Raw genomic sequence first — 24,759 nt, forward strand, 5'->3', positions numbered from 1 at the left:
TTCATCATGCAAAGAATCAAACTCCAGTTCTGACTCTGATCCAGAATCAAAGTCCTCACAGTCAAAAAATACATCATTAGTAATGCAACTGAGGTCATTATTACACACAGCAGATTGGCAATCCATCAACTCCAAATCATCATCATCGTGGTCTTCGTCTTCAAGTAGAGCATTGTTTTCCATTTCTGAATCAATGCTCTGCCCCCCCCCCCTTGTGCCTGAATTGACTCTAAGTCTCGATCAACCCATGCTTTTGCTTTTCGCCTAAGTGTCCAGTAAGATGGTTTTCTGCAAGTCATTCTGTACAGTTAGACAAAAGATACAAAACAGAATCATTGTCACATTCAATGTATGTTATTAAAGTTATTAAAGGATCTATTGCTTGTTCATTACATACCTTAGTCTTCTGCGCACCTGTCTTGCTAGTGAACCTGATTATAAGAAGACAACTGTGAGTAATTGTATAAAAAAAGGTTAATATGGTAAATAATCCATACTCCTTTGATAAGTGTACTCACTTAAAAAATATATGGTTCTTCAAGGGTTCTTTAGTAAAGTGAATGACCATGAGCATTAAGGACCTATATACTGTAGAATGGAGAATTCGTTATACGTTTCTATTTAGCACCAAGAGGGTGCTTGTAGTGTTACAATGTCAAGCTTGTAACAATAGAAGAACCCTTTTGGTGCTATATAGAACCATGCACAACACAATCTCCATCAATCTAAAGAACCATTTCACTATGCAAAGAACACATTATTCAGCGTTGTCCAGACTTATCCACAACTGGCCAGTTAACTGCTGGATTTCTTTCCAGACAAGCCAGAGCACATCAGGTTAACTGTTTAAAGACTGAGGCCATCTGATTACACAAGTAGAAGTTCAGAATTGACACTTCTAACTAACAAATATCAAAAATATTTCCGGCTAACGCTATAGCTAGTTTTTTTTTTAGCTTCAAGCTAAAGTAATGCTAGCCAAGTTAGCTAGCTAGTTCTACTTACTTTGTAAATTGGGGGGGTGTATGCAAACAGGAGTGTAACTTATACTCAGGGAAGATGTAAAAAAAAAATCAGTCGAATTATTATATACAAAAAGCAACTATTTGCTACAATAAATCGATGGCTTTGACGGGTAGAAGAGCAGCGTCTCAGGCTATAGCTTACAAAACCATTGAGTGTCCGTTAACTGGTTAGCTCGCGCTAACCTTTTAAATTCGCCACGAAGATTCTAATTTATCCACACGCACAGTTAGTGTTTCGTGCTTGAGCTATAACTCCTAATGAGATGATTCATTAGTTCAGTGTTGGTATAAAAAGTGAGAACTTCAAAATATACAGGGATATGGATTTTAAATGCCAGGATTGGTAATCACTGGACTCCATTTCATGCCACCTACAGTCTGTAAATATTTCACTTTAAGTTAAACGTATTTGGTCGTTTCTAAGACAAAGTTGTTCTCTCCCTCATTGAATGCTAGTGGAATTCTTTAACGCGTACATATCGTAAGATGGTTCTCCAGTCTTATCCATAAATGGCTAGTGTAGCTGCAGGTTTAAACATCAACTAATGCCTAGTTCACACTACACGATTTTTGGCCAGATTTCGCTCGGCGACTGGTCGGCGATTGATTTTCCGGGTCGGGAGCAACTCAGCGTTCGCTCGGCGATCAAAACTCGGCTCTCAGTCGCTATGTGTGAACTATCCAACAACTCGACCCGACCGGCTCGCCGAGCGCTCGGCGACTGGATCGAGTTTTCTAGCAAGCCAGATATCTGATCTCAGATGTACGACTGGAAATGAGTGACATGTCGAACAGCCAATGAGAACGCAGGATACAGCGTGAGGGGAAATGCAGGAGAGGATATAGTTTATATCAGGATACACCGGCACACACACGCGTTTTACAGTATTTCTGATTTGATCCTCTACAAAAACATAACACCCACGCTGCATTACAAAATTATTAATTAACCTCCAACTTACTACAGAACCATCTATACTGTTTGTGTTGCCAAATCCACTCAGATTCATTTATTTTCCTCTTTGATTTTACGCTGCACATCAGCTCACAAACTTTGATCACTCGCTACTTGTTGACGTGCATTTTTGGACGTGGTATCATTAAACCCCTCGACACTTCTCGCGTTTGTTCTCGTGACTAAACGTAGAGAAGCTCACCTGCGATTCCAGTTGGTGATGGATCGTGTAGTGTGAAACCCCCGATCGCCGATCAGTCGTGTAGTGTGAAATATACACTGACTGAAAGACTCCCGAGTGCAAAAGATTCAGTCGTGTAGTGTGAACTGTACAGCGACCTGACGACTGGGAAAGTCGTGTAGTGTGAACTTGGCATAAGCTGAAACATACCTGGTTCCTTATCAGTTGGTCTAATTGAAATTAAATGGCAACATGATTTAAAATGATAAAATTAGGTGTGCTTGCCTAAGGCATATGCATGCTTATCGTGTTAACCAAACTACACGTGCTTATGCATGCAAGTATTAAGAGCATATGAGATTAGATGCGTTAGTATAAGAACATGTATTTATATCAAAGGCAGGTTGTCCTTCTGTAGTCGGTGTCACGCCAATATTAGTAACTAGGTTGAAGCTGGATTGCTCTCTGACAGACCCATAGTTTTTCCTGAAGCTGTAAATCTTTTTGTGAAAATATTCAGAACAAAATATGAATGCCAACATTGGGCATTACATGTACATAAATTTAGGATGGTTCTTGGTGTTTTTTCCATCAAATATGTACATTTTTCTTAGTAACAGGGAAGCTTCTTGTCTTCATTTCATAGCTTTCATTTAATGTGACGTCAACAGCTCCCTTAATTCCTAAGCTCCATTAATTATCAAATGTTTTCTAATGCCTGAAAAATTATGTGCAATCTCTCTTTGTCCTGTTTGCAGAACTTGGGTGGTTGTGGAGAATCAGATGACTGGTCTCTTCCAGACATTGGTTGTGAGATCTTTGGCAAATACAGACACCCTTCTAGTGAAAGGACCTCACTTCCGCTGAAGAGAAAGAAGTTGGTTCATGACTCCTAGGCACACAGGGTGCATGTAGGTAACTCCTGTGTATAAATCTGAAATGTTTTGGTTCTCAGCCTACCTGAGCACAAATCACTGCCAAATACTCAGTTTTAGTCATTTGTTTTGATTGATCTAAGAGATTAGAATTTGTTTCTCTAACTTTGCTGATCCTGAGATCAGCTGATCAGATCATATTATTCACATTTAGCAGATTGATAGAGGCCCCTCAGTCACAGGGTCACGCAGATTAGTTATTCTAGGCTAGCGCAGGGGTGCACAACTCCAGTCCTGGAGGGTTGGTCTCCAGCAAAGCTTGGTAGTTGCCCTACTCAAACACACCTGATTTAACTTATCAGTTAATTACCAGACAAAGTGGGTGTATTTCAGTAGGGCAACTCCCAAACTTTGCTGGAGACCAACCCTCCAGGACTGGAGTTGTGCACCCCTGTGCTAGATGGAAATACAGACTTTGTGCAGGGCTGCAGAAACGCCCATGTTTATTTGGCTGCATGTTCAGAGCCACGTAAACATGGGGGAGGGTTGGGGGGGGCAGTCTGGCCTTTTTTTCCCTTTTCTTTTTATTTATTTTTTTGGTAGGTGCTCTACTGGATTAAAACCTGGTAACTAGGAAGCCCACTAAAGAACACTAAACTCATGTTCATAAAATCAAATCACGCTGGAAGTCATTACAAGATGGTAAACTGGTCATGAAAGGGTGCACATGGTCAGCAACAACACTCAAATAGTCTGTGGTATTCAAGTAATGAATGAATGAATTGATATAAATAGACCCAAAGTATGCAAAGAGGCTGCAGTGGGCACAGGCTCACCAAAACTGGACAGTTGAAGACTGAGAAAACATAGCCTGGTCTGATGAAACATAATTTCTGCTGAGGTACACAGATGGTAGGGTCAGAATTTGACACAGCTTGAATCCATAAACCCAGCCTGCCTTGTGTAGATAGAATGTCACAGACTGTTTGAGTATTGTTGCTGACCATGTGCATCCTTTCATGACCATTTCACTTGCAATTGAACAAACTGATTACAATAATTACAATGACTCCCTTTTTCTTCTTTCTTTATTAGTGACTCAATTTCATTTGTTTGACAGCACTTGGAAATGGATGCTGAAGCTCCAAATCCCAATCCTGGTCACCTTTGGTAAGTTCTCTTGGTCATTTGTATGGTTGTTAACTTGACTATAATGAATGATCTTATTTATAGTTTTTTTCCTTAATGCTGTTATAGTTTCCACTGGTGAATAGATTTCTGTTTTTGAACTGTGATATGAGCTCAATTTTATGGCCCACATACAATGACCAGCTTAGGTTTGCTTTCAGTCTTAAATTATCAATTAATAACAAGCACAAAAGCATTTGCTAAATGTGAATTAAATTTCGATTGGACAGTTTAACCAATAATCGTAACTCTGCAATGCTTCCTCCTGAGCCTCCAACACACTCTCACTCAGCAGATGTTAACAGCTGTAGATCATTCTGAAATGGCAGATGAATGTTAACATTAAACAAAAAGTTTGGAATAAACGTTGCCTGTTACATTTCCTGTTTCAAAAGTGCTCATCAAATCTCAAGCCGTCACATCATAAGATTAAAACTTTGTTGCCATGGTTATCATTTAATTAGACTTCTCACTTTTACTAAGATGATGGTATATAAACAGAACTCCATACAGCTTGGTAATCTCAGACCCTACGGTTTCAACGGAACAAATGTTTGATAGTAAGGTGAGCAAAGCATGTTCTAGTGGACATGCTGCACCAGTCAGAGAAGGAACCTCTCCTCTGACTGGTTATCAATGCCCATTTTCACTGCTCATTTACAAAAAATGCAGAGCTGAACTTCATTGCATAACTCAAAATTGCAGTACTACTTACAAATGAATGAGTTCTGGCTGCTTTGTTAGTTCCATCACTGGCATGCTGAGTAATAAACTTTTACAAAAACCCTTGTGGTTAAGTGAAAGCAGCAGTGTAAACTTTTTTCAGCTCTGTGCAAATTACTGTAGCATGTCACAGTGCTCAAACAATGAGATACTACAGCTATAATTTAGGATTCAGGCATTCCGGAGAGACAAATAGTAAAAATTTTACAAACAACTGACGGTTAATTAAAAGGAAACTCAAATTGCAGTATATCACAGTGCTCAAACACTTCTGAATATTACAGAAACTGTTGGTATGTGTGTGATACAGACAGAAGCTCTGTTAGCCAGCTGATAAAGTAAAAAAAAAAAGGTTAGCTATACTATTTGGGCCCAACTGATGACCGTGACCCAAATGGAGCATTATGTTGGCCAGCTGCAGCAGAGCTCTCACACAGCATCCTTAGTTCAGGTGCTTTATTAAGCTTATGCAGTGGAAGTGAGTTTACACTGCTTTCTTTTAGCTGGAGGGAAGCACAGGCTTTTTTGTCGATGTTACATTTCTCAAAAACTTAAACCTCATTCGAATCCTAAGACATTTAGTTGAATGTTGAAAGTTAAATATAAATAATACAAAGTGTATTTTCCAGATGAAGTGTTTTGTTGCAGCAGTGCACACACACCAATGCACACAGTTATAAGGACACTTCCTTCTACTACTTGTAGAATTTCTACAGTGCACCTTTTTTGTATTGTAAATCTTGCTATTTTTGTTTCTAGGTGAATGCAGACATCATATGTGTTGCCTGTAGCAGCCATGCAAGGGGTTTGAGTTGTCTTGAAAGTTTCTGATGAGTGGAGTTTTAACCCAATTTCCATCTGCTGCACCTGTACTGCATGGATTCTTGACCATTTCTGCATGGTAGTATAAAAACTGCTACCCTCCTCGCTCCTGTAATGCAGACCACATTTACAGCTTCGTAAAGTGTTTAATTACTTTGACTCTTGCTGAACTTAAAATTTGTGCATGTCGCAACACGCATGGAACACATGAGCAAAGAAGAGTGTAACATTTTAAGCGTCTTTGAGTATCTTGAAAAGCGCTATATAAATAAAATGTATTATTATTATTTCTGAAGGCATTGATCTATGCTACTTCTGTTACTATTTGCAATAAAATAAGTGTGCTTACCTTCAACGTGTCTTGCTTCGTTTTCGTTTTGCGAAAAATTTTTGTAAAAAATAATACTTGAATAGACCCATAACAGGGCAGTTGCAACATTCATCGATGTGTAGTAAAATCATTCCTTAACATAATTTTGCAAAGACTTTTTTGGGGCCTGGTATTTGTGTACAGATAGGGTTTTCACTTATTAATGTGGCTGTAAAAATACTACTACCAGTAAAAGGAGATATATATATATTCGAATGTTATAACAAGCCTTTTTATTAATATTGTGATTATTGTGATTAATAATGTTGCAACTGCCCCTTGTTGCAACCGTCCCCACTCTCCCCAAATTGACTGACGGATATAAACGGAAAGGTTTGCGAAGAAATTCATCGGGAAATGATTAATCTGAGTAAGGTAGGTCACGTCTGTCTGCCTGCCTGTATGAACTGATGAGCCCTACGAGCTCGCCCAGTGTAGTTATGTCCTAAGTGCGAGTTAATAAAGAGGTTAAAGAAAAAAAAGTAATAATTCTACCTTCCAGCGTACTGAATACAATACTAACAACTTTTTTCATGTTGTGAGCATATGGTGTGAAAGTTCGACGAGGTCAGAATCCGAACTGGGAAATTGCAGCTCGGGTGAAATGTATGTGTTCAATATGTAGAACGCGGTGATGATGATAAGACCAATGTAAGATCAAGTTAAATGGAACGCGATGCACTTAAGATGTTCCGACCTTTTCCAGACGTCTCTGAGACGTATATGTGCTATCAGGGTTCACATTCACATGTTTTTGCTGTATGTGTTATGTAGATAATATTTAGTTGATTTTATGTATTTTTGACATTTTATTATTATTTAAGTGAAGCTTTTTACAAGTTTAGAGGTTTTGTGTTTAGCTTCACTGTATGTATGGTGCATCATTACACTGTTATACATTATTCTATTTTGTATTAGATGAGATGGTTTGTCTCTGTATTTGTAAATGACAGCTAACAATAATGATCCGACTCTTTTAAGTATTTTGTATAACATATCAAATGTTGGACTTCATCAAAAAGAATCGACTCCTTCAGCTTCCAACTGCTCATTGCTGAGTACTATCAACTTAGTGAATCGACTCTTTTGAGTCTATTCCTGTCGTTCGACTTAAAGAACCGGATTAAAGAATCGACTCATTTGATTCATTTGAACGCGCAGACTCACTCGCTCTCCCGCTGTGAGCTTCTCAAACTGAACTGCGTCTTTCTGTACATGAGGAAGAATCTATGTAGAGATCTCAAATAACATGAACCTGAAGGTATGAACTTACATTGTAGAAAAGAAAAACAAGCCAGTCCTACAAGCACAAATATCCACCTGATAAGTCACCAGAGACCGGCTGTCCAAAGTGGAAGAACGTTCTTTTGGTTTCTGTAGATGTTAAATGAAGATAGTCTCCCAACAATAAGAACTAATTCACAGTTTACAAACAAACAAAATTCAGAATAAACAACAGAAACAGACACAGACTTACTGTCACTTTTAAACTACTACCCTGACTTGTGTTGAGTTCTGAGATCTGCAGTATGATGTTGTTTGGTGTTTGTTGGTGATGAAAAGAAGTGTGGTCTATAGAATCCACAATTAATGTCAACTTCAGTGGTTATACAGTTTGAAAAAGTATTATGGGATGGTCTGTACTAAAATTACACTACAAATTTCTAAATGTTTTAAATGTTGAATCAACATGTTTTCTTCTATTATATCTTAATTAAAAACAACTATTGTGAGATTTATATCCACTTGTTCTGTCTGCATTCCACAGGAGTAAAAAAGTAATAAGTAATGTTTACTCTGAGTACATTTTAAACGAGTTACTTTTTACTTGAGTAGATTTTTAGACTTGTAATTTTACTTGTACTTAGGTAAAATTAATTAAAGTAATAGTACTTTTACTTGAGTACAATATTTTAGTACTCTTTCCACCTCTGTATTGTAGCAATATGGAGACTTTTTGTTTAAATGTACCAACATACCTGAGTGAAATGTTAATGTTCCCAATACATCTGAATACAGAATATCAACAAACTATCAATGTTCAAAGTGTAATTAGCGATATATTATCACTATGGAGACTTTTGATATCCTCAATAGAGCTGAACACAGAATTCCACTTATCAATCAATGCTAAGTGTAATAATTGATATATTATGATATCACTGATAGCTGAACCCAGAATTCCAGTACAATAACAATGCTAAATGTCATTATTGTTATCTTAGCAAAAAAAATGGATGCTTTTTGTTAAAATGTAACAACATGCCTGAGGAAAATGTCGATATCCTCAATACAGCTGAACACAGAACTTCACTTAGCAATCAGGGCTAAGTGTAATTAGTCATATAATATCTATATGGAGACTTTTTTAACCAATGAACCAACAAAACCTTGAAAAATGTTGATGTTCTTATTATACCAAATATTTTTTACCTCAGTGCCATACGTGAGCTGAACAATGTCAGTTTACTCACTCCTATGTGGACTTTGTGGCTACTCAGACCACACCTCTGTTATGTTGATTCTAGCGTACAGACCGCTCACCAGTCACTATAAACCAGAACTAAAACAGGTAAAGACCGGGCTAGCGGTAGCCTTCTCTGCTCTTCAGTACACTGACTGGGACGTGTTTTTATTTATCTATATTTATCTACGTGTTTTTTATTTATGTAGATATTTTATTAGCAAACAAGCAATAACAAGCAAAATACATAAATGACACATAAATGACCATAACAATACTAATTCTAGACTGAATAGGTGGCCATTTGCCCAGACTGTAGCAACTGCTTAAGTACAGTAGGGCCAAAAAGTATTTAGTCAGCCACTGATTGTGCAGGTTCTCCTACTTAGAAAGATGAGAGAGGTCTGTAATTTTCATCATAGGTACACTTCAACTATGAGAGACAAAATGAGAAAAAAACATCCAGGAAATCACATTGTAGGATTTTTAAAGAATTTATTTGTAAATTATGGTGGAAAATAAGTATTTGGTCACCCACAAACAAGCAAGATTTCTGGCTCTCACAGACCTGTAACTTCTTCTTTAAGACGCTCTTCTGTCCTCCACTCGTTACCTGTATTAATGGCACCTGTTTGACCTCGTTATCTGTATAAAAGACACCTGTCCACAGCCTCAAACAGTCAGACTCCAAACTCAACTATGGCCAAGACCAAAGAGCTGTCGAAGGACACCAGGAAGAAAATTGTAGACCTGCACCAGGCTGGGAAGAGTGAATCTACAATAGGCAAGCAGGTTGGTGTGAATAAATCAACTGTGGGAGCAATTGTAAGAAAATGGAATACATACCATTGAGGGTCAAGATCTCATCCCGTGGGGTCAAAATGATCATGAGAACGGTGAGCAAAAATCCCAAAACTACACGGAGGGACCTGATGAATGACCTGCAGAGAGCTGGGACCAAAGTAACAAAGGCTACCATCAGTAACACACTACGCTGAGAGGGACTCAAATCCTGCAGTGCCAGGCGTGTCCCCCTGCTTAAGCCAGTACATGTCCAGGCCCGTCTGAAGTTTGCCAGAGAGCATATGGATGATCCAGAAGAGGATTGGGAGAATATCATGTGGTCAGATGAAACCAAAATGGAACTTTTTGGTAAAAACTCATCGTGTTTGGAGGAAGAAGAATGCTGAGTTGCACACCATACCTACAGTGAAGCATGGGGGTGGAAACATCATGCTTTGGGGCTGTTTTTCTGCAAAGGGGACAGGACGACTGATCCGTGTTAAGGGAAGAATGAACGGGGCCATGTATCGTGAGATTTTAAGCCAAAACCTCCTTCCATCAGTGAGAGCATTGAAGATGGAACGTGGCTGGGTCTTCCAGCATGACGATGATCCCAAACACACCGCTCGGGCAATGAAGGAGTGGCTCCGTAAAAAGCATTTCAAGGTCCTGGAGTGGCCTAGCCAGTCTCCAGACCTCAACCCCATAGAAAATTTGTGGAGTCCGTGTTGCCCAGCGACAGCCCCAAAACATCACTGCTCTAGAGGAGATCTGCATGGAGGAATGGGCCAAAATACCAGCTACAGTGTGTGCAAACCTGGTGAAGACTTACAGGAAACGTTTGACCTCTGTCATTGCCAACAAAGGTTATGTTACAAAGTATTAAGTTGAACTTTTGTTATTGACCAAATACTTATTGTCCACCATAATTTACAAATAAATTCTTTAAAAATCCTACAATGTGATTTCCTGGATTTATTTTCTCATTTTGTCTCTCAAAATTACAGACCTCTCTCATCTTTCTAAGTAGGAGAACTTGCACAATCAGTGGCTGACTAAATACTTTTTGGCCCCACTGTATATTAAAACCCTTTCCACACTGTGAGCACCCATATGGTTTCTCTCCAGTGTAAATGCGCTTGTGTGTTTTGACTCTGTTGATTAAAACTCTTTCCACACTGTAAACACTGATACAGTTTCTCCCCACTGTGAATGTGCTGGTGTATTTTAAGCTCACTCATTGTATTAAAACTCTTTCCACACTGTAAGCACTTATACGGTTTATCTCCAGTGTGAATGCGCTGGTGAATTTTTAAAGCACTCTGTTGATTAAAACTGTTACCCCTTTTCCACCGGTTCCGGTTCCGTTCCGGTTCCTGAACTTGATTTGGAACCGGTTCAATTTTTTTCAATCTGGCCCCACAGAATACTTGGATTTTCAGCCCGAACCGTGACGTCACATGTGGGTGTGTCATATTGTACAGCATAGCGACAGCAACAATGGCGTCTGCTGGTGTCTCGTATGGAGCTTAATGCTGCATTTTTATCTTTTAAAATTCACCTGATTGGATTTTGTTGCTGATATTTTCAAAGTGCCTTTAAAAAGATGAAGTGTGTGATATGACGCGGTAAAAGTGACCCGGACAGAACGAACAACGCTTAACGTGAAAAATAAACCATAACGTGGCTTATTATACTAAAACACTAAGCGATGAATTTGGGCAGTACAGTGCACTTATAACGTGTAATCGTGTTTCTATGTTGTATTTTAGTACATTCAGCCACTTTACACTTTATTTTTTACGTGAAGCTTTTTGACTCTCCCGAGAACCCTGAGCTGCATAAACACCACACGTGAAGTAAATCCTGCCAAACACAGATACATGTGGAGCTTTTAGACTGGATTTGATGGTTATTTGACACAGATGGATGTTCATGTTGTGGAACTTTAGTGATGTTTTATAGCAGTACTGATCAAATCGGTTATTTGCACTGAGAGTCTCGGTGAAAGCGAAGCGCGAAACGCTTCTCACGTCAATGAACTAAAGAAAACAACAAGTGAGCCAAACACGTCACGTCTTCTTATCACCGACAGCTGATCCATGCTTTTTGCATAAAAACAAACATCTGTAACAGCACAAATGCTCACACATATTGTACACGCTCCGCCATGATATTACTACTCTTAACTTTCGTTAAGTAACACCCACAGATGATGGCGTAAACTTGTGGAAACGCACGTCGGTTCTCTACAGAACACCAAGGTTCTGAGAAACCTGAACAGAACCGGTTCAAGAACCATGGTGCTTTTGGTGGAAAAGGGGTAACTGTGAGCACTGATATGGTTTCTCTCCAGTGTGAATGCGATGGTGTAATTTGAGATTACTCTTTGTATTAAAACTGGAGATGCATGAGTACCGATACTGGTATCGGGTATTTGCCAGATACCGCGCTCATTAACTTGTACTCGTACTCGCAAACGAGGCTCCGATACTAAATATCCGATACCGTGTGCCTAAAACTCGGCTCTCGATCACCAAGTGTGAACTATCCAGCAACTCGATCTGACCGGCTCGCCGAGCGCTTGGCTGGGAATGAGTGACATGTCGAACAGCCAATGAGAACGCAGGATACGGTGTGAGGGGAAACGCAGGAGAGGAGTGTAAACAGGTGGGACAGGGGGATAATATAGTTTATATCAGAATACACCAGCACACACACACATTTTACAGTATTTCTGACCTGATCGTTCTCTACAAAACATAACAACAAATCACCAACATTGCAAAAATATTTATTAACCTCTAACTCACTACAGAACAATCCATGCTATTCGTGTTGCCAAATCCACTCAGATTCATTTATTTTTCCTCCTTAATTTCATCACATCAGCGCACAAACACTGATCACTCGCTACTTGTTGACATGCATTTCTGGACGTGGTATCATTAAACTTCTCGTCACTTTTCACGTGTTTTTGTTTAAAAAAAAACGGTATTTGTGAGACCGTTGGTTTCTGTTCAGTGCGTGTACTCAAAGGAACAAATAAACTTTTCCATTGCACTCATTTACTCTAAAAACTACACTATTCCATAATGCTCCAGATTGCATAATTCTAAAAAGGTATCGGTATCGGCAAGAACAAAAATACATGTACTTGTACTCGGTTGGGAAAAAATAGTATTGATGCATCCCTAATTAAAACTCTTTCCACACTGTGACCACTGGGATGGTTTCTCTCCAGTGTGAATGCGCTGGTGTCTTTTCAGACCACTCTGTGTATTAAAACTCTTTCCACACTGTGAGCACTGATACGGTTTCTCTCCAGTGTGAATGCGCTGGTGTAATTTGAGATTACTCTGTATGTTAAAACTCTTTCCACACTGTGAGCACCAATACAGTTTCACTCCAGTAAGAATGCGCTGGTGTATTTTGAGATTACTTTGTGTAATAAAACTCTTCTCACACTGTGAGCACTGATACGGTTTCTCTCCAGTGTGAATGCGCTGGTGTATTTTAAGATTACCCTGTTGATTAAAACCCTTACACACTGTGAGCACGGATACGGTTTCTCTCCAGTGTGAACGCGCTGGTGTGTTTTGAGATTACTTTGTGTAATAAAACTCTTCCCACACTGTGAGCACTAATACGGTTTCTCTCCAGTGTGAACGCGCTGGTGTATTTTGAGTTTACTCTGTTCATTAAAACTCTTTCCACACTGTGAGCACTGATACGGTTTCTCTCCAGTGTGAATGCGCTGGTGTGTTTTGAGATTACTTTGTGTAATAAAACTCTTTCCACACTGTGAGCACTGATACGGTTTCTCTCCAGTGTGAACGCGCTGGTGTACTTTAAGCTCTCTCTGTAATAAAACTCTTTCCACACTGTGAGCACTGATACGGTTTCTATCCAGTGTGAACGCGCTGGTGTTTATTGAGATTACTTTGTGTAATAAAACTCTTCCCACACTGTGAGCACTGATACGGTTTCTCTCCAGTGTGAACGTGCTGGTGTACTTTAAGCTCACTCTTTGTAATAAAACTCTTTCCACACTGTGAGCACTGATACGGTTTCTCTGCAGTGTGAACACGCTGGTGTCTTTTCAGAGTACTCTGTCTATTAAAACTCTTTCCACACTGTGAGCACTGATACGGTTTCTCTCCAGTGTGAATGTGCTGGTGTATTTTGAGATTACCCTGTTGATTAAAACTCTTCCCACACTGTGAGCACTGATACGGTTTCTCTCCAGTGTGAATGCGCTGGTGTATTTTGAGAATACCCTGTTGATTAAAACTCTTCCCACACTGTGAACACTGATACGGTTTCTCTCCAGTGTGAATGCGCTGGTGTATTTTGAGCTTACTCTGTTCATTAAAACTCTTTCCACACTGATACTCTTTCCACACTCTTTCCGCACTGATACGGTTTCTATCCAGTGTGAACGCGCTGGTGTTTATTGAGATTACTTTGTGTAATAAAACTCTTCCCACACTGTGAGCACTGATACGGTTTCTCTCCAGTGTGAACGTGCTGGTGTACTTTAAGCTCACTCTTTGTAATAAAACTCTTTCCACACTGTGAGCACTGATACGGTTTCTCTGCAGTGTGAACACGCTGGTGTCTTTTCAGAGTACTCTGTCTATTAAAACTCTTTCCACACTGTGAGCACTGATACGGTTTCTCTCCAGTGTGAATGTGCTGGTGTATTTTGAGATTACCCTGTTGATTAAAACTCTTCCCACACTGTGAGCACTGATACGGTTTCTCTCCAGTGTGAATGCGCTGGTGTATTTTGAGAATACCCTGTTGATTAAAACTCTTCCCACACTGTGAACACTGATACGGTTTCTCTCCAGTGTGAATGCGCTGGTGTATTTTGAGCTTACTCTGTTCATTAAAACTCTTTCCACACTGATACTCTTTCCACACTCTTTCCGCACTGATACGGTTTCTATCCAGTGTGAACGCGCTGGTGTTTATTGAGATTACTTTGTGTAATAAAACTCTTCCCACACTGTGAGCACTGATACGGTTTCTCTCCAGTGTGAACGTGCTGGTGTACTTTAAGCTCACTCTTTGTAATAAAACTCTTTCCACACTGTGAGCACTGATACGGTTTCTCTGCAGTGTGAACACGCTGGTGTCTTTTCAGAGTACTCTGTCTATTAAAACTCTTTCCACACTGTGAGCACTGATACGGTTTCTCTCCAGTGTGAATGTGCTGGTGTATTTTGAGATTACCCTGTTGATTAAAACTCTTCCCACACTGTGAGCACTGATACGGTTTCTCTCCAGTGTGAATGCGCTGGTGTATTTTGAGAATACCCTGTTGATTAAAACTCTTCCCACACTGTGAACACTGATACGGTTTCTCTCCAGTGTGAATGCGCTGGTGTATTTTGAGCTTACTCTGTTCATTAAAACTCTTTCCACACTGATACTCTTTCCACACTCTTTCCGCACTGATACGGTTTCTATCCAGTGTGAACGCGCTGGTGTTTATTGAGATTACTTTGTGTAATAAAACTCTTCCCACACTGTGAGCACTGATACGGTTTCTCTCCAGTGTGAACGTGCTGGTGTACTTTAAGCTCACTCTTTGTAATAAAACTCTTTCCACACTGTGAGCACTGATACGGTTTCTCTGCAGTGTGAACACGCTGGTGTCTTTTCAGAGTACTCTGTCTATTAAAACTCTTTCCACACTGTGAGCACTGATACGGTTTCTCTCCAGTGTGAATGTGCTGGTGTATTTTGAGATTACCCTGTTGATTAAAACTCTTCCCACACTGTGAGCACTGATACGGTTTCTCTCCAGTGTGAATGCGCTGGTGTATTTTAAGCTCACTCTTTCTATTAAAACTCTTTCCACACTGTGAACACTGATACGATTTCTCTCCAGTGTGAATGCGCTGGTGTATTTTAAGCTCACTCTTTGTATTAAAACTCTTGCCACACTGTGAACACTGATACGGTTTCTCTCCAGTGTGAATGCGCTGGTGTATTTTAAGATTACCCTGTGTAATAAAACTCTTCCCACACTGTGAGCACTGATATGGTTTCTCTCCAGTGTGAATGCGCTGGTGTATTTTGAGCTTACTCTGTTCATTAAAACTCTTTCCACACTGTGAGCACTGATACGGTTTCTCTCCTGTGTAAATGCGCTGGTGTATTTTGAGCTTACTCTGTTCATTAAAACTCTTTCCACACTGTGAGCACTGATACGGTTTCTCTCCAGTGTGAATGCGCTGGTGTATTTTGAGCTTACTCTGTTCATTAAAACTCTTTCCACACTGTGAGCACTGATACGGTTTCTCTCCTGTGTAAATGCGCTGGTGTATTTTGAGATGACTCAGGCACCTGAAGCTCTTCCCACACTGTGAGCAGACGTTTCCTTCTTCCTGTGTGGGACTGAGAGATGTGTTAATGCTGACAGTACCAGAGGACGTTTGCTGATTACTGGAGCTTCTGGTGGGCGTCAGATCCTCATGTTCAGTCTTAATCTTCACCAGAGTCTCATATTTATCATGGTTGCAGCTCTTGATGTGATTGTGGAGCTGATTTTGGGTTGTAAAGGAACGTGGACACGAGGAGCAGCAGAAATCCTTGTTCAGTTCTGAAGCAGAAAAAATTCAAATACATTTATAACATTATAATTAATCAAATACATTTATAACATTATAAATAATCTAATACATTTATAACATTATAAATAATCATATACATTTATAACATTATAAATAATCAAATACATGTATAACATTATAAATAATCAAATACATTTATAACATTATAAATAATCAAATACATTTATAACATTATAAATAATCATATACATTTATAAAATTATAAATAATAAAAAAAACTTATAACATTATAAATAATCAAATACATTTATAACACTATAAATAATCAAATACATTTATAACATTATAAATAATCAAATACATTTATAACATTATAAATAATAAAAAAAACTTATAACATTATAAATAATCAAATACATTTATAACACTATAAATAATCAAATACATTTATAACATTATAATTAATCAAATAGATTTATAACATTATAAATAATCTAATACATTTATAACATTATAAATAATCAAATACATGTATAACATTATAAATAATCAAATACATTTATAACATTATAAATAATCAAATACATTTATAACATTATAAATAATCATATACATTTATAAAATTATAAATAATAAAAAAAACTTATAACATTATAAATAATCAAATACATTTATAACACTATAAATAATCAAATACATTTATAACATTATAAATAATCAAATACATTTATAACATTATAAATAATAAAAAAAACTTATAACATTATAAATAATCAAATACATTTATAACACTATAAATAATCAAATACATTTATAACATTAAAAATAATCAAATACATTTATACCATTATAAAAAAAACATTTATAACATTATAAATAATAAAAAAAAACATTTATAAAATTATAAATAATGAAAAAAAACATTTATAAAATTATAAATAATAAAATACATTTATTAAATTATAAATAATAAAATACATTTATAACATTACAAATAATCAAATACATTTATAACATTACAAATAATAAAATACATTTAAAACATTATAAATAATAATAAAAACATTTATAACATTATAAATAATAAAAAAAAACATTTATAAAATTATAAATAATAAAAAAAAACATTTATAAAATTATAAATAATAAAATACATTTATTAAATTATAAATAATAAAATACATTTATAACATTACAAATTATCAAATACATTTATAACATTACAAATAATAAAATACATTTATAACATTATAAATAACCAAATACATTTATAACATTATAAATAACCAAATACATTTATAACATTATAAATAATAAAATACATTTATAACATTACAAATAATCAAATACATTTATACCATTACAAAAAAAAAAATACATTTATAACATTATAAATAACCAAATACATTTATAACATTATAAATAACCAAATAAATTTAAAACATTATAAATAATAAATACATTTATAACATTATAAATAATCAAATACATTTATAACATTATACATAATCAAATACATTTATAACATTATAAATAATAAATACATTTATAACATTATAAATAATCAAAAACATTTATAACATTATACATAATCAAATACATTTATAACATTATAAATAATCAAATACATTTATAACATTATAAATAACAAATACATTTATAACATTATAAATAATCAAATACATTTATAACATTATAAATAATCTAATACATTTATAACATTATAAATAATCAAATACATTTATAACATTATAAATAATCATATACATTTATAACATTATAAATAATCAAATACATTTATAACATTATAAATAATCAAATACATTTATAACATTATAAATAATCAAATACATTTATACCATTATAAAAAAAACATTTATAACATCATAAATAATAAAAAAAACATTTATAACATTATAAATAATAAAAAAAAAACATTTATAAAATTATAAATAATAAAATACATTTATTAAATTATAAATAATAAAATACATTTATAACATTACAAATAATCAAATACATTTATAACATTAAAAATAATCAAATACATTTATAACATTATAAATAACCAAATACATTTATAACATTATAAATAATCAAATACATTTATAACATTACAAATAATAAAATACATTTATAACATTACAAAAAATAAAATACATTTATAACATTATAAATAACCAAATACATTTATAACATTATACATAATCAAATACATTTATAACATTATAAATAATAAATACATTTATAACATTATACATAATCAAATACATTTATAACATTATAAATAATCAAATACATTTATAACATTATACATAATCAAATACATTTAACATTATAAATAACCAAATACATTTATAACATTATAAATAATCAAATACATTTATAACATTATACATAATCAAATACATTTATAACATTATAAATAATAAATAAATTTATAACATTATAAATAATCAAATACATTTAAAACATTATAAATAACCAAATAAATTTATAACATTATAAATAATAAAATACATTTATAACATTATACATAATCAAATACATTTATAACATTATAAATAATAAATACATTTATAACATTATACATAATCAAATACATTTATAACATTATAAAAAATCAAATACATTTATAACATTATACATAATCAAATACATTTAACATTATAAATAACCAAATACATTTATAACATTATAAATAATCAAAAACATTCATAACATTATAAATAACAAAATACATTTATAACATTATAAATAACCAAATACATTTATAACATTATAAATAATAAAAAATACATTTATAACATTATAAATAATAAATACATTTATAACATTATAAATAATCAAAAACATTTATAACATTATAAATAACAAATACATTTATAACATTATAAATAATCAAATACATTTATAACATTATAAATAATCAAATACATTTATAACATTATAAATAACAAATACATTTATAACATTATAAATAATCAAATACATTTATAACATTATAAATAATCTAATACATTTATAACATTATAAATAATCATATACATTTATAACATTATAAATAATCAAATACATTTATAACATTATAAATAATCAAATACATTTATAACATTATAAATAATCAAATACATTTATACCATTATAAAAAAAACATTTATAACATCATAAATAATAAAAAAAACATTTATAACATTATAAATAATAAAAAAAGCATTTATAACATTATAAATAATAAAATACACTTATAACATTATAAATAATAAAAAAACAATCATAACATTATAAATAATAAAATACATTTATAACATTATAAATTATAAAAAAAGCATTTATAACATTATAAATAATAAAATACATTTATAACATTATAAATAATAAAACATTTTTTTATAACATTATAAATAATAAAATACATTTATAACATTATAAATAACCAAATACATTTATAACATTATAAATAATAAAATACATTTATAACATTATAAATAACCAAATACATTTATAACATTTTAAATAACCAAATACATTTATAACATTATAAATAATCAAATACATTTATAACATTATAAATAATCAAATACATTTATAACATTATAAATAATCAAAAACATTTATAACATTTTAAATAACCAAATACATTTATAACATTATAAATAATCAAATACATTTATAACATTATAAATAATCAAATACATTTATAACATTATAAATAATCAAAAACATTTATAACATTTTAAATAACCAAATACATTTATAACATTATAAATAATCAAATACATTTATAACATTATAAATAATCAAATACATTTATAACATTATAAATAATCAAATACATTTATAACATTATAAATAACCAAATACATTTATAACATTTTAAATAACCAAATACATTTATAACATTATAAATAACCAAATACATTTATAACATTTTAAATAACCAAATACATTTATAACATTATAAATAATCAAATACATTTATAACATTATAAATAATCAAATACATTTATAACATTATAAATAATCATATACATTTATAACATTATAAATAATAAAAAAAACATGTATAACATTATAAAAATAAAAAATAAAACATTTATAACATTATAAATAATTAAAAAAAACATTTATAACATTATAAATAATAAAATACATTTATAACATTATAAATAATTAAAAAAAACATTTATAACATTATAAATAATAAAATACATTTATAACATTATATATAATAAATACTGTTAGTAATTGTTAAACTGAGATCTGATGCTAAAGTCCTGTAACGTGATTCATCCTGCATTCATCATTTCCTGCTCACACTGATCTGCATGAGCACAATACAAGCTTTCACTGTATGATGCTTCATCCCAGGTTCCTCTGATTCTATTCAATCCAAATCTTATTTTACTCAAGATAAAAAATATCTTACTGAGTTCATCTTTATCTTCAGGTTCTTCCTTCTTCACAGGCTTCATCTGGAAACCTCCACACTGTTGGTCCTCTGGGGTGAGGTGTTCCTCAGAGGTGACGTGTTCCACAGGGATTAAAGATCCTTCACCTGAAATGTCTTTGTTTTGTGAAAGAAGAAAAATAAGTTTGTTATTGTTGGTAGTAACGACCGACTTCTTTATTAAGCACTTAAGTTAGAACTAACAGACACGTACTTCTATACTATCTGTCAAAAACACGACCTATAAACCTTTGTTCAAACAGGGTTTCAGCTGATTTAATAATAATAACAATACAACCGCAATTCAGAAAAAGTTGGGACAGTATGGAAAAAGCTAATAATAATATAAACACAGACTTTGACTTTTATTTGATGTCAGACAGGATGGAGCAGAGATGTTTCATCTTTTATCTGTTCAAATTCATTTCATTTATTAATAAACATCCATTCCTGCGTTTCAGGCCTGCAACACTTTCTAAAAAAAGGAGGAGAGTTAAGATCTGGATGGAAGGTGCAGACTCATCTCTCCAGGACCATCAGCACAAACAATCACGTATATATTGAATATATCAGCTTATATACTCGACTTTATTTCTTCTCATTCATTACCCAATCATTCAGCCACTTGTATTCACCCGGCATTACTCTGTAATTATATACTAGTGTAAACACGGTACAGTCAGCATGATCTGTTTAATCTTCTTTATCTTCTGTCTCCTCATTTCACTCACCTGCTCACTTATGCACTAAATATACTAAAATATTACAAGAAATTCAGACACGACCAAATTAGGAGAAATGATTTTGCTCAAGTCTTACTGAGTTCATCTTTATCTTCAGGTTCTTCTTTCTTCACAGGCTTCATCTGGAAACCTCCACACTGTTGATCCTCTGAGAAGAGCAGTTCCACAGAAGCCACAAGTTCTGCAGGGATTAAAGTGACTTCACCTGAAATTCATCAATATGAGAAGAAGAATCTCAACAACTGGAGGAAACTGAAGGTTGTGGGTTTGGTTCCTAATAGGGATGTCCCGATCCGATCTCACAGATCGGGATCGGGGCCGATCAAGGCATTTTTAACTGATTGGAAATCGGCTTTAGTAATGTCGATCATAACCCGATCTTTTGTCCATGCATGTCCGCTGTGTGGAAATACTTTAAATTGGAAAGTGAAACAAGTCCAACAGCGGTGTAATGTCTGTAATGCGAGCGTTTCACGAGGCGGTAGGAGCAGAGCTGCGTTCATTACTGTAGAATTTTACTGTTTATATGGTGTGTGAGTCGAGGATTACTCCGGTTTACAAAACAATAACTTTTAATCCGAGTATGAAAACTTCAGGACCAGAACATACAGCTTTTACCAGTTTACGTGTTACAAGACTGAACAACATCTCAGTATCAAGCTCTCTGATTGGCTTAGTTATGTAACCGAGCGTCGTAGTGATGCACTCGCTTAATAAAGAAATTAAATACACGGTATATTCACTAATTGTCGGGAGCAAAACACTTTGTTAACTTATTCTGTTCCGAATAGCGGACAGCCAGAGCCGAGCACGCTATCCCATGCACTATGGAAGCCCCAAAGGGTCAAAACACACTCACTTTGCGTAGAAACGTCCATCAATCCATTGTCACAATACAAGCACTTTAGGAACTGGCTTTCCTTCATAACAAAAGAGTGACTTTCCGTTTTATTTTGGTATTCAGGTTTTACTGTAATGCTGTTAAGTAACTTATTTGTTTTTTTATATTCAAGTTAAGCTGCTACACCACTTTTGAGTGGAGATTTTTGTTCATTTTTAGTGTATCACTGCATTAAACAGAATTATGTTCTTTGAATATAAAGTTCAAAGTGAAACTGTAATTATCTCACTTCATTTTTACTACAATGCTGCACTAGGTTTGTTTACTTTTATTTTGTAAAAGAACATTAAGCAATAGTTTGGATGCAGGCAATTTTTTCCCTACAGCACTGCAGAGCTATTCAGTTGTTAAACATGTACATTGGATTAATTGGAATAACTGTAATGTACTTGAAGTGTGCACCGTGTAAACAGTGTTATCTAGTTCTTATCTAGACAATATCTAGAAAATACAAGTATCGGTTTGATAATCGGTATCGGATCGGGATCAAAATTAAAGATCGGGATCAAGAACAAAAAAACGTGATCGGGACATTCCTAGTTCCTAATCATAAATAAATCCTAGTTACATTAAAACTTAAATCGAGACTGGAGTGTAGCAGCTGTACTGTACTACTGTACTGTACTACACTAAACTGTACCATACTGTACTGTATAATACTGTACTGTACCACACTGTCTGGTGAAAAAGTGGCATCATGCTCTATATTTACTTACAGAAAAAATCATCATCATCATCATCATCATCATCATCATCATCATCCTCCTTTTGTATTATTTTATTCTGGAATTCTTCATGTTGTAGATCCACAGGGGTGACGTCTCCCTCTTCTGCTGACTGCATTATTAAAGATCTAATAGACAGACAGACAGACTATTCAACTATAAACAAATTTCAACTGTAAACAAAGTTCAACTGTAAACAAAGTTCAACTATAAACAAAGTTCAACTATAAACAAAGTTTAAAAATATCACGTGTTTATATAGAACTGTGAGATTTAATCATGAAGAAACTCAATCAGTTCCGCTCAATTGATTCATTTTGCTGGATCGGTTCAATGAATCGGTTCATCAGTACTGAATCATATGTGATGCTAACAGTTAGCGGAGCAGCTAAAAGTTTGTGTGTTTAAATAAAACTGAAGTTAAATCTCCTCAAATCCTCACAGTGATGTTTTATTATGAACTCTAGTTTTATTATTAATTAGAATGTGGTTATAATTAAATATAAGGGTTATAATTAAATACATATTTTACTTACAGATGAGGCTCTACAGTACAAACACAGCAGCTTCTTGTTCTTCTTATGATGTTTAATGGCGGTTGGCAGAACAACTTAAGACGCACCAGCGTCACCAACTGGACTGGAGTTGAACAGCAGCTTAGCAGTAAAACATCTCCATTAGCACATCTGTATTAGTGGTGTGCGATACTGAAAAATTTCATATCGATCCGATACCAAGTAAATACAGGGCCAGTATCGCCGATATCGATCCGATACTGATACTTTGTACTTACTTTCATGTAGGGTAGAGCAGTGTATCATGATTTATGAGGTGAATGTATCATCAATTTGCTTTGACTAATAAATGATTTTGTGTTTATTAGTTCATCATGTGCAGTAAAAACCCACTACAGTTTATAGGTGAATAAAAAGTAATTTTATTAATGTAATAAACTTTAATGAAGTCTGGGGTTTTTGTTAAGAAACAATTATATAATAAGAAACATAATTCCCCCTCTCATAGTACACTCTGACTTTTTGTAAAATAAAGTACAGAAAAAGTTCCGGGAGTCTCCAGCATATACATAGCGGCTTCCTCATTCCCGCAAGTCAGATAAAATCTCCTGGAATCTACAACGAGCGGCCAAGAACGACACACACGCACACACACACATGAAGGAGACACAGACTTTTTTTACTACGACTGCGTATTAAATCTGTTATCTGATATACAATCTAGCGCACTGTGTAGGGAACATAAATCAATTGTCTAATATACTGTCTAGTGCACTAAGTAGGGAACATAAATCTATGATCAAAAATACAATCTAGTGCACTCTGTAGGGAACATAATTAATTATGTAATACAGTATCTAGTGAACTGTGTAGGGAAAATAAACCAATTGTCTAATTCAATATCTAGTGCACTACGTAGTGCACTATGTAAGGAACATAAATCCGTTATCTGATATACAATTTAGTGCACTATGTAGGGAACATAAATTCATATCTAAAATACTATCTACGTAGTGCACTATGTAGGGAAGCGACTCCTTCAGCTTCCAATTTCTTGGATTGCTGAGTACTATCAACTTAGTGAATCGACTCTTTCGAGTCTATTCCTGTCCTTCGACTTAAAGAATCGGATTAAAGAATCGACTCAAAGAATCATTTGATTCATTTGAACGCGCAGACTCACTCGCTCTCCCGCTGTGAGCTTCTCAAACTAGAGGTGGGTGATACCGGGAATTTTGGTATCGATCCGATACCAAGTAAATGCAGGGCCAGTATCGCCGATATCGATACCGATACTTTTTAATATTTAAGCTTCATAGATCCAAAGGATCCAAAAGACCTAGGATAGAATTTCGCCAAACATTGTACGTGACAACAAAATACTTTATTATCACAATCAACATTTTTGTTTAGAAACAATGGAACAGTAACAAAACAAAGTTTGCCTTAACA

General features: G+C 34.3%; 1 pseudogene; it reads right to left on the reverse strand.

Annotated features, from left to right (window-relative positions):
* Positions 1 to 264: 264 nt before the first annotated feature.
* LOC134326280 (zinc finger protein 658B-like) lies at positions 265 to 15,877 on the reverse strand (annotated as a pseudogene).
* Between the last annotated feature and the right edge of the window lie 8,882 nt (positions 15,878 to 24,759).

This window comes from Trichomycterus rosablanca, chromosome 14, assembly GCF_030014385.1.
Source record: "Trichomycterus rosablanca isolate fTriRos1 chromosome 14, fTriRos1.hap1, whole genome shotgun sequence".
In the NCBI taxonomy this organism is placed as follows: domain Eukaryota; kingdom Metazoa; phylum Chordata; class Actinopteri; order Siluriformes; family Trichomycteridae; genus Trichomycterus; species Trichomycterus rosablanca.